Raw genomic sequence first — 7849 nt, 5'->3', positions numbered from 1 at the left:
ACAGCCCCTCCCACGGAGCAGAGGCTGGAGTCACCTGCCTAGTAGCCTCCAGCACCTACGCAACGCCCCGGCCCCCATGCAGGAATCCTGCGAGAAAGGTCCTGTATGAGATATCCCGTGAGGGGGATCAGGCCGCGATCGAGAGCTGGAAAGGAAAAGGACGCCCAGTCTCTCCTGGGCTCTGAGCGAACCGCCCCGAATATGTCCTCTGCGCTTCTTCCTCGGCCGTGCATTAAAGCCGTGGCTTATAAAAATGCTTTCTAAGGGCTGCATCGAGACAACCCCGCTATCTAGAAGGGGGTGTCGGCCTGTGACATTTGACCGGTGCTCAGATCAGAGGCCTGTATCCAGCAGCAGATGGTCAGCCCAGCCTCTGAGGAGCCAGGCACCTGCTTGATGGAACGCGTGTGACATTTCCCTGCAGGGGGAGAGACTGACCCCCTCGCCCCCATAGGAAGGGTTCTGTTGCCCTTTCATCAGGAAGGTCAAGCCGTTCGTCTGCAGAGGGAGAAAGTCCTGCCTCGGCTAAAAGGATCAGTGCCTGGGAGAAATGAACACTTGGAATTCCCACAGATCTGGAGAGGGAAGAGCGAGCCCTGGTCTCCTAACGTCCCCGGCTCCGGCGCCCACGTGGGCTCTCGCTTTCTCTCTGAGAAGACAGGGGACTTCTTCCCTAATCCAGTTCCAGCTGTGGGCCTGTCAGGAAATCCACAGCCCCCCGCCTCCCTTCCCCGTTACACCCATCCTCCCATCTGTCATGGGGACGGAATAGCACGAAGCACCCCCAAATCCCAGTCTCGGGGGGGGGGCTCCTGGGTGCTGCAGTGAGGACACAGGCAGGTTCTCGTCCTCTAGAGATGAGTCCCGAGCTCGATGAGGAGCAAGCAGGAAATCTTGTTCTACCTGTGAGAAAAGGCTTTAAATTAAATTAAAATGAGTGCCTGGCAACCCGGGGCCATGTGGATAAAATGTGACACATTTCTTGTGCTCTGACATTGGACTGTACTTCCACACGATGGTACCGTTTGGGGAAGCTGAGTAAAGAACACAAAGGTCTCTCTGCGAATCTAATAAAAGGTTTAAAAAGGAAGATACCACCAAGCGGAACCCCTTTGCCTTACAGATAAGGATGCCGAGACCTCAGCGGTGGGCAGAGATTTTCCCAGGCTTACTCAGCGAGCTGGACTCCTGGGACAGGGTTCTGTCCAGACCCAAGGATGCCCGCTAGACTGTGACATCAGAGAACGGGCCTCAGTGCCAGGGACCCCACCATCGGAGCTGCCTTCATGGCGACAGACTCCCCGTACCTGGGGCTGGATTTGAGACATGAGCAGGAAGACAGGCTTACTTCTCAGGAGCTTCAGGAGACAGAAGAGCATTAGAAGGGTCAGCTGGGGCTCAGCAAGTACGAGAGGAAGATGCTTCAGGGCTTTCATTAACAGGGCGTTCAGTGGCTACTGAAATCGCTGCTGGCTCCTGGGCTATATTAATAGGAGTGTAGTATCTAAAATGTGGGAGGTGATACCCCCATTTACCTTAGCACTGGACAGCGTACATGAAGAGTATTATGTTCAGCTTTTGGCTCATTCAGAAGAAAGGGATCAGACTGGTGAAGGGACTCAATATCGTAACCTTCATGACACAGCGAGAGCCTGAGAGGGCTTTCCCGAAGAAGCGACGACCTGTGGAGAGCTTCTGATAGAAGCTGTCTCATGCGAGCAGGGGAGGCTGATAAAAAGAGAGGTCCTTTCTCGGTATGAGCTGTGTAATCCATAGACTCTGCCTGGGAGGAGTTCAAGAAACCAGGGGGTAACAGAAGAGGTGACCCCAATCTGGGTCCTGAAGTTAAACAGGACAGTGAGGGCGCTGACCACACAGCCCTTGCCTCACGAGAGATGTCAGCCAGTGAGATCAGGGGCTGGAAGGATTATCGCAAAGGCCCCGAGGTCGGTGCGTTCCCTTTGCCCAGTGCCGACGCGGTGACAGGAGGGGCGGGCCATTCCTCATCCTCGGGCTCCTGCAAGAGGCATCTCTTCCGTCCAGTGACTGTCTAGTCGTCCCGTCCCTCTGGGAAGGGCGGACTGAACGTCTTCACGCAGGGGAGGCGAAGAGTGGCCTTCTCAGCTCCTGTGGCCAGTGCGAGGGGACTTGGATTTACTTCTCGGCAGAAGCAAATCTCTCTTCCTCCGCTGTAGCAACTCCCAAAGGCTTATGTCAACATGGTGGTGCCATTGAGATGTGGAGACCCATTGCCCAGACCCCTGAGTTACTGGAAGAACGGAGCCCCCAGCCCACCTGCACTAAACATGTGGTGTGAGTGTGAACTCAACCTTGGCGGCTTTGAGCCACAGAGAGCTGGGGGGAAGGGGGTGTTTGTCACAGCAGCAGAATCCATCCCATCCTGACTGGCCCACCAGGCTTCACTGAGGAGGGATAGGTCCCCACACCCCAGCCTCTCGGCCATTCCTCACTCCTCTCCATGGAAGAAAAGTGACCTATCTGACCAGCTTCCTAACAAGAACTAAGCATGTAGAGTTTACTGCCTTCCCTGATTCTTACTCTTTGGGAAGTGTCTGTCTGCACTCTCAGGCATGAGGTGACCTTGTGCGAGAGGCTCTGCCTGCGTGGGGGAGATTGCCAGCATTGCCTGGCACTTGGTGGGTAGGTTGGCTTGAATTAAGAAGCCATTTGGGGTGTCTGGGAGGTTCAGTCGGTTAAGTGTCTGACTTCGGCTCAGGTCATGATCTCACGGTTCGTGAGTTCGAGCCCCGCGTCGGGCTCCGGGCTGACAGCTCAGAGCCTGGAGCTGCTTCAGATTCTGTGTCTCCCTCTCTCTCTGCCCCTCCTCCACCCCTGCTCACACTCTGTCTCTCTCTCAAAAATAAACATTTTAAAAAATTAAAAAAATAAAGGATTAAGAAGCCCACTGATGCCACAAGTCTAAGCGACATCACCCAGCCATGCCCTCCTCTGTCATGAAGGCGACGTTGTGGCCCCCATCTGCTGCCTCGCATCTGCCTCACTTAGCTCCAGACTCAGGCAGGAAAACTGTCCTCCAACCCCAGCTCCTATTTTCCAGCCCATCCCTTACTCCCAGCGACTCAAACTCCAAACATCCATTACTCCCCGGGCAAAACCATGAAAGCCTGACGGCGAAATGCAAATCCTATTCCTGAGTGTTCACAAAATGCTTAGTGAAACCTTAGCAAGTTCTGGCTCGGGGTCTCCTGGCGGTATGGACGTGGGGGGCCACACAATTCTTTGTGGTCTGGGGGGCCATCGGGGGTCCGTCGGGGTGTTTAAGATCTCGGACCTCTAGCCTCTATCACTGAATCCCAGAAGCCCTCCCCCAGTGCGACAACTACAATGTCCCCAGCTATGACCAAATGTCTTCCGGCAGCAAGATCGCCCCTACCCCCAGCTGAGAACCCCATTTTAACTCGTGTGATCTAGTTATTCAACGACGGCCTCAAGGAAAGGCTAGTGGTCTGGGGGGCCTGCTCGGAGGCGGTGGGGCTTCAGCCCTCGAAGGACTGAACAAAAGGAAAAAGAAGACACGGTGCCAGGTCCGCGCCAACAGCAGTCAGAATGATTGAATAGCCAAGCGTATAACATCACGCAGAACCATCTCGGGCATGCACTGCGCGCCCAGCAAATATTTGCTGGTGTCATTAGAGCTGTGTCTCCTCCAGCCCAAACAGTGACACCGGTTTATAGCAGCTTGTCATGGATTTGGCCATCATTCCCGGGTGCTCAACAATAAATTCCTCCAGTCAACCCCTGGGGCTTCTCCCAGAGTTATTTTCTCTCCACCAGCCTCGAGCCAACCTTGGGGTGGGGGGAGGGGGGAGGCTGGAAAAGGGGAAACTAACGAAGGGAGGGAAGAATGAGATTCAATCATAATGTGCAAAGTGTCCGCGCTGTAAGTGAAGACGGGATCCAGCAGGACTTGGCCAAGGCGGGGTGATAGAGAAGAGCTTGGAGATGCGGAACAGGATCATTATTTAAAATGCTGATATTTTAGGCGCACCTGGGTGGCTCAGGCGGTTGAACGTCCGACTCTTGATTTCAGCTCAGGTCGTGATCCCAGGGTCATGGGATCGAGCCTCGTGTGGCGCTCTGCACTGAGCGTGGAGGCTGCTTGCTATCCTCTCTCTCCCTCTCTCTGCCCCCTCCCCTGCTCACGCCCTCTCTCAAAACATTTTTAAAAGTAAGATAAAAATTAACTGTCTCAGACTCACCTTTAGATGCCCCTGCAGGAAAAACCACCAAAGATCGCTATCTGAATATAAAACGGATTGCTATTATTTCATGCCCCAAACATTCCCTTATCAGCCTGTTGTGACAACCACCCCAAGCCCCAGGCGTTGAGAGATGGCCGCAGTGTATGCTACCCCCCAGGGGAGTATTTACAGGGAGAAATTGTGAAACAAAAACGCCTTTTCGTGTTTAATTTAAGCCGTGCCCTCGACCACGAGGACGCTGCCACCGACAAGCCTGGCGGAGCGGTTGGGATAGTTGGGATTTTTCCCAAAATTTCCCACGGTGCGTGGGGGGCGCAGGCTCAGATGCGCCGCCGCCCCCGCGGGCGGGCTTCGCCCCCGGGCAGTTGCTGAACCGAAGTTCCACTCGGGAAGGGAGCGGGCGCCCCCTGCTGGCCGATGAGGAGGCTGCACGTCCCTCCACAAGGGAGTCTGCACAAATTTCCAAAGCCCTTCTTAAAAAGGGTTACAACCGATCAGTTCCAAAGCGTAACAGAACTTAGAAATGGGAAGAGGCAATGATTTCTCTGGAACGCGCTTGTTTAAAGACGTCTTCAAAAGAAAAAGATGTTTTAATGATTAGCTTTGCTAGTGGCTATGTTGGCAGGTACCACTTCCACAACAGAGGAATTGGCAACAGACACCCAAGTTTAAAAAAAATTTTTTTAACGTTTATTTATTTTTGAGAGACACAGAGAGAGCATGAGCAGGAAAGGGGCAGAGAGACACACAGGATCTGAAGCAGGCTCCATCCAGGCTCTGAGCTGTCTGCACAGAGCCCAATGTGGGGCTCGAACTCACAGACCCCAAGATCATGACCTGAGCCAAAGTCAGACGCTTAACCGATTGAGCCACCCAGGCACCCCTGGACGCCCAAGTTTTAAATGGGTGTATCATTGACTCGGTTATTCCCCTCGTCATGAGGTGTTGAACACATAAATCACAGAGAATCTGAGATGCAGCAAAGTTAAATGACTTATTCAAGGCCAGTCTTTGGGAAGGAGAGTGCCTAGAACCCCAGTTCAGCAAATAAGACATATAGGCTAAGAAAATGGCTTTCAAAAAATTTTTTTAACGTATATTCATTTTTTGAGAGACAGAGAGACACAGTGTGGGTGAGGGAGGGGTAGGGAGAGGGAGACACAGAATCTGAAGCAGACTCCAGGCTCTGAGCTGTCAGCACAGAGCCTGATGTGGGGCTCGAACCCACAAACCATGAGATGATGACCTGAGGCAAAGATCCAATCAAACGACTGAGCCACCCAGGGGCCCCTGAAAATGGTTTTCAAAATGACAGCCCACATGAAGATGATTAAAAAGGGGCTTAAAGGGGCTCCTGGATGACTCGGTTGGTTAAGCAACCGCATTTTGGTCTCAGCTCAGGTCATGGCCTCACGGTTTGTCGGTTTGAGCCCCGCCTCGGGCTCTGCGCTGACATTAAGGAGACTGTTTAAGATTCTCTCTCTCCCTCTCTCTTTGCGCCTTCCCTGCTTGTGTCTTTCCTCTCTCAAAATAAATAAACTTAAAGAAAACAATAAAAAGTGTTTTGAAGAAAATAGTATGTTCTGAAGGGGAAATTTTAACAAGTAAAACTGGTTCCTACTGAAATGGAAAAGAGAGGTGTTTATTTGACTCCGGGTGTGTCCCTCATAAATGAAAGTTTATTTCTGATTTCTGATCACTATTTCTGATAGTGGAGCTGTTGATACAGACATTGAAATTAAAATAGCAGAGTGGAGTGGGGAGGGAACTGGTGCTTAACTTTTCCCAAATATTAAACTCATTTTGGAGTTACAGCCTTGAGGTCTCCAGCACTCTGTAATTAATTGGGCCACATCTGGGCTGACAAATGCTCCCATTAGGGTTTTGGAAGCGGAGCCAGTACCTTGCAGGGCGCCCGGGTGGCTCAGTCGGTGAAGCATCCGACTTTGGCTCAGGTCACCATCTCACAGCTTGTGAGTTCGAGCCCCTCATCAGGCTCTGTGCCGTCAGCTTGAAGCCTGGAGCCTGCTTCAGATCCTGTGTCTCCCCCTCTTTCTGCCCCTCCCCTGCTCACACTCTGTCTCTCTCTCAAAAATAAACATTTAAAAAACAAACCCCAAACCTAGTACCTTGCACCAAGCAGTCATGTTTCCCTTTATACCTCAGTGGAATCTACATTTAAAAGCACATTCTGCCCTCTGCCGAGAGCCTAGAAATTCTTCCTTGAAGGATGTGGGAGGCTTCGTTTCACTCAACTGTTCCGCAATCCGAAAGACTTTGCCCCCAGCACCCTCCTTGACTTTTATTTCCAAACGCTACCCAGGAAGTACCCCCCAAGTCAAATTTCCCTGTAACCAGGCAACCCTGAACATGAGGTTAAAAAGGAAGCCGGCTCCCCGCAGCCATCCCCAGGCTTCCCCAGATCTGCGTTTAATGCCAGAGAAGCCAGGTGGCTGAATGGCTGCGGGGAAAGAGACCAAGTAGGGTCCACAGAAGCGGGAATTCCGGTTCTAAAACCTGAGTAGTGTCTCGTCCTTTCTTCGGTTTTGTGATATACTACTTGATTTCTCAGGAGCAAAACATAGTGATTTCCATTTGATAAGGAACAAATGGCTGAAATGATTGGCTGCGTCTAATCGATGTCTCCCCACTGGATTCTGAGCTCCCCAAGAGCAAGGGGACCTCTTTCATCTCTAGCCTGGGGCCTCACCCGTAGGAGGCATTCAGGAAACAATATCTAACGCTCACGTGATAATTACGCAGTGTGAGACACTAGCCTCAGCACTTGGCACATATTAACTCACACAATCCTCATAATAACCATATTATTATCTCTATACGGGAGGAAACTGAAGCCCAGAGAGGTCAAGCAACTTCCCCAAGGCCACCCAGCTAACAAGTACTGAAGCCTGAGGTCAGCCCTAGGCAGCCTCTCTAAAATCTAGATTCTTGGGGTGCCTGGGTGGCTCCGTCAGTTAAGTGTCCGGCTCTTGATTTTGGCTCAGGTCATGAGCCCCACATCGAGCTCTTTACTGTCAGCACGGAGCCTGCCTCAGATCCTGTGTCCCCTCCCCCCCCCGCCCCATTTCCCGCTCGTTCTCTCTTAAATAACTAAACTTAGAAAAAAATAAAATCTATATTCTTAGCCACTATACCAGTGGCTCCCAAACTGGTCTGCACGCGAGAGTCCCCTGGAGGATTTCAAAAATAAGCCCCAGGTATGGTGATTGTACTGGTCTTGGGTGTGGCCCGAGTTTGGGAATTTCGGCCGAGTTCTGAGGACCATTACATGAAGCTCTCTCGGCACGTCTGTTTGCTGAACGGAATGTGCATCACGTGGACCCGCCTCCCGGAATATCAACAAGCCCGGGAGGGAAATAAATCCACCTCCGGCAGCGGCACACTCGTAACGCCTGCGGGTTCGCGTTCGCGCGAACAGCACGGTCCGCGGCCGAGGCGCCGGAGCCGGGTTCCTGGAGCAGGTGCTCCCGGACCGGACGCTCTTGGAGCCGGGAGCGGTCACGTGACGGCATTCTGACCAATAGCGTGTGGGCAAACGTCCGGAGCAAGAGGCTGCCCTGGGGTGGGGGGCGGGGCGGTGGGGG

This window comes from Crocuta crocuta, unplaced genomic scaffold, assembly GCF_008692635.1.
Source record: "Crocuta crocuta isolate KB4526 unplaced genomic scaffold, BGI_CrCroc_1.0 scaffold299, whole genome shotgun sequence".
NCBI classification, from domain to species: domain Eukaryota; kingdom Metazoa; phylum Chordata; class Mammalia; order Carnivora; family Hyaenidae; genus Crocuta; species Crocuta crocuta.
This window is presented reverse-complemented; position numbering follows the sequence as displayed.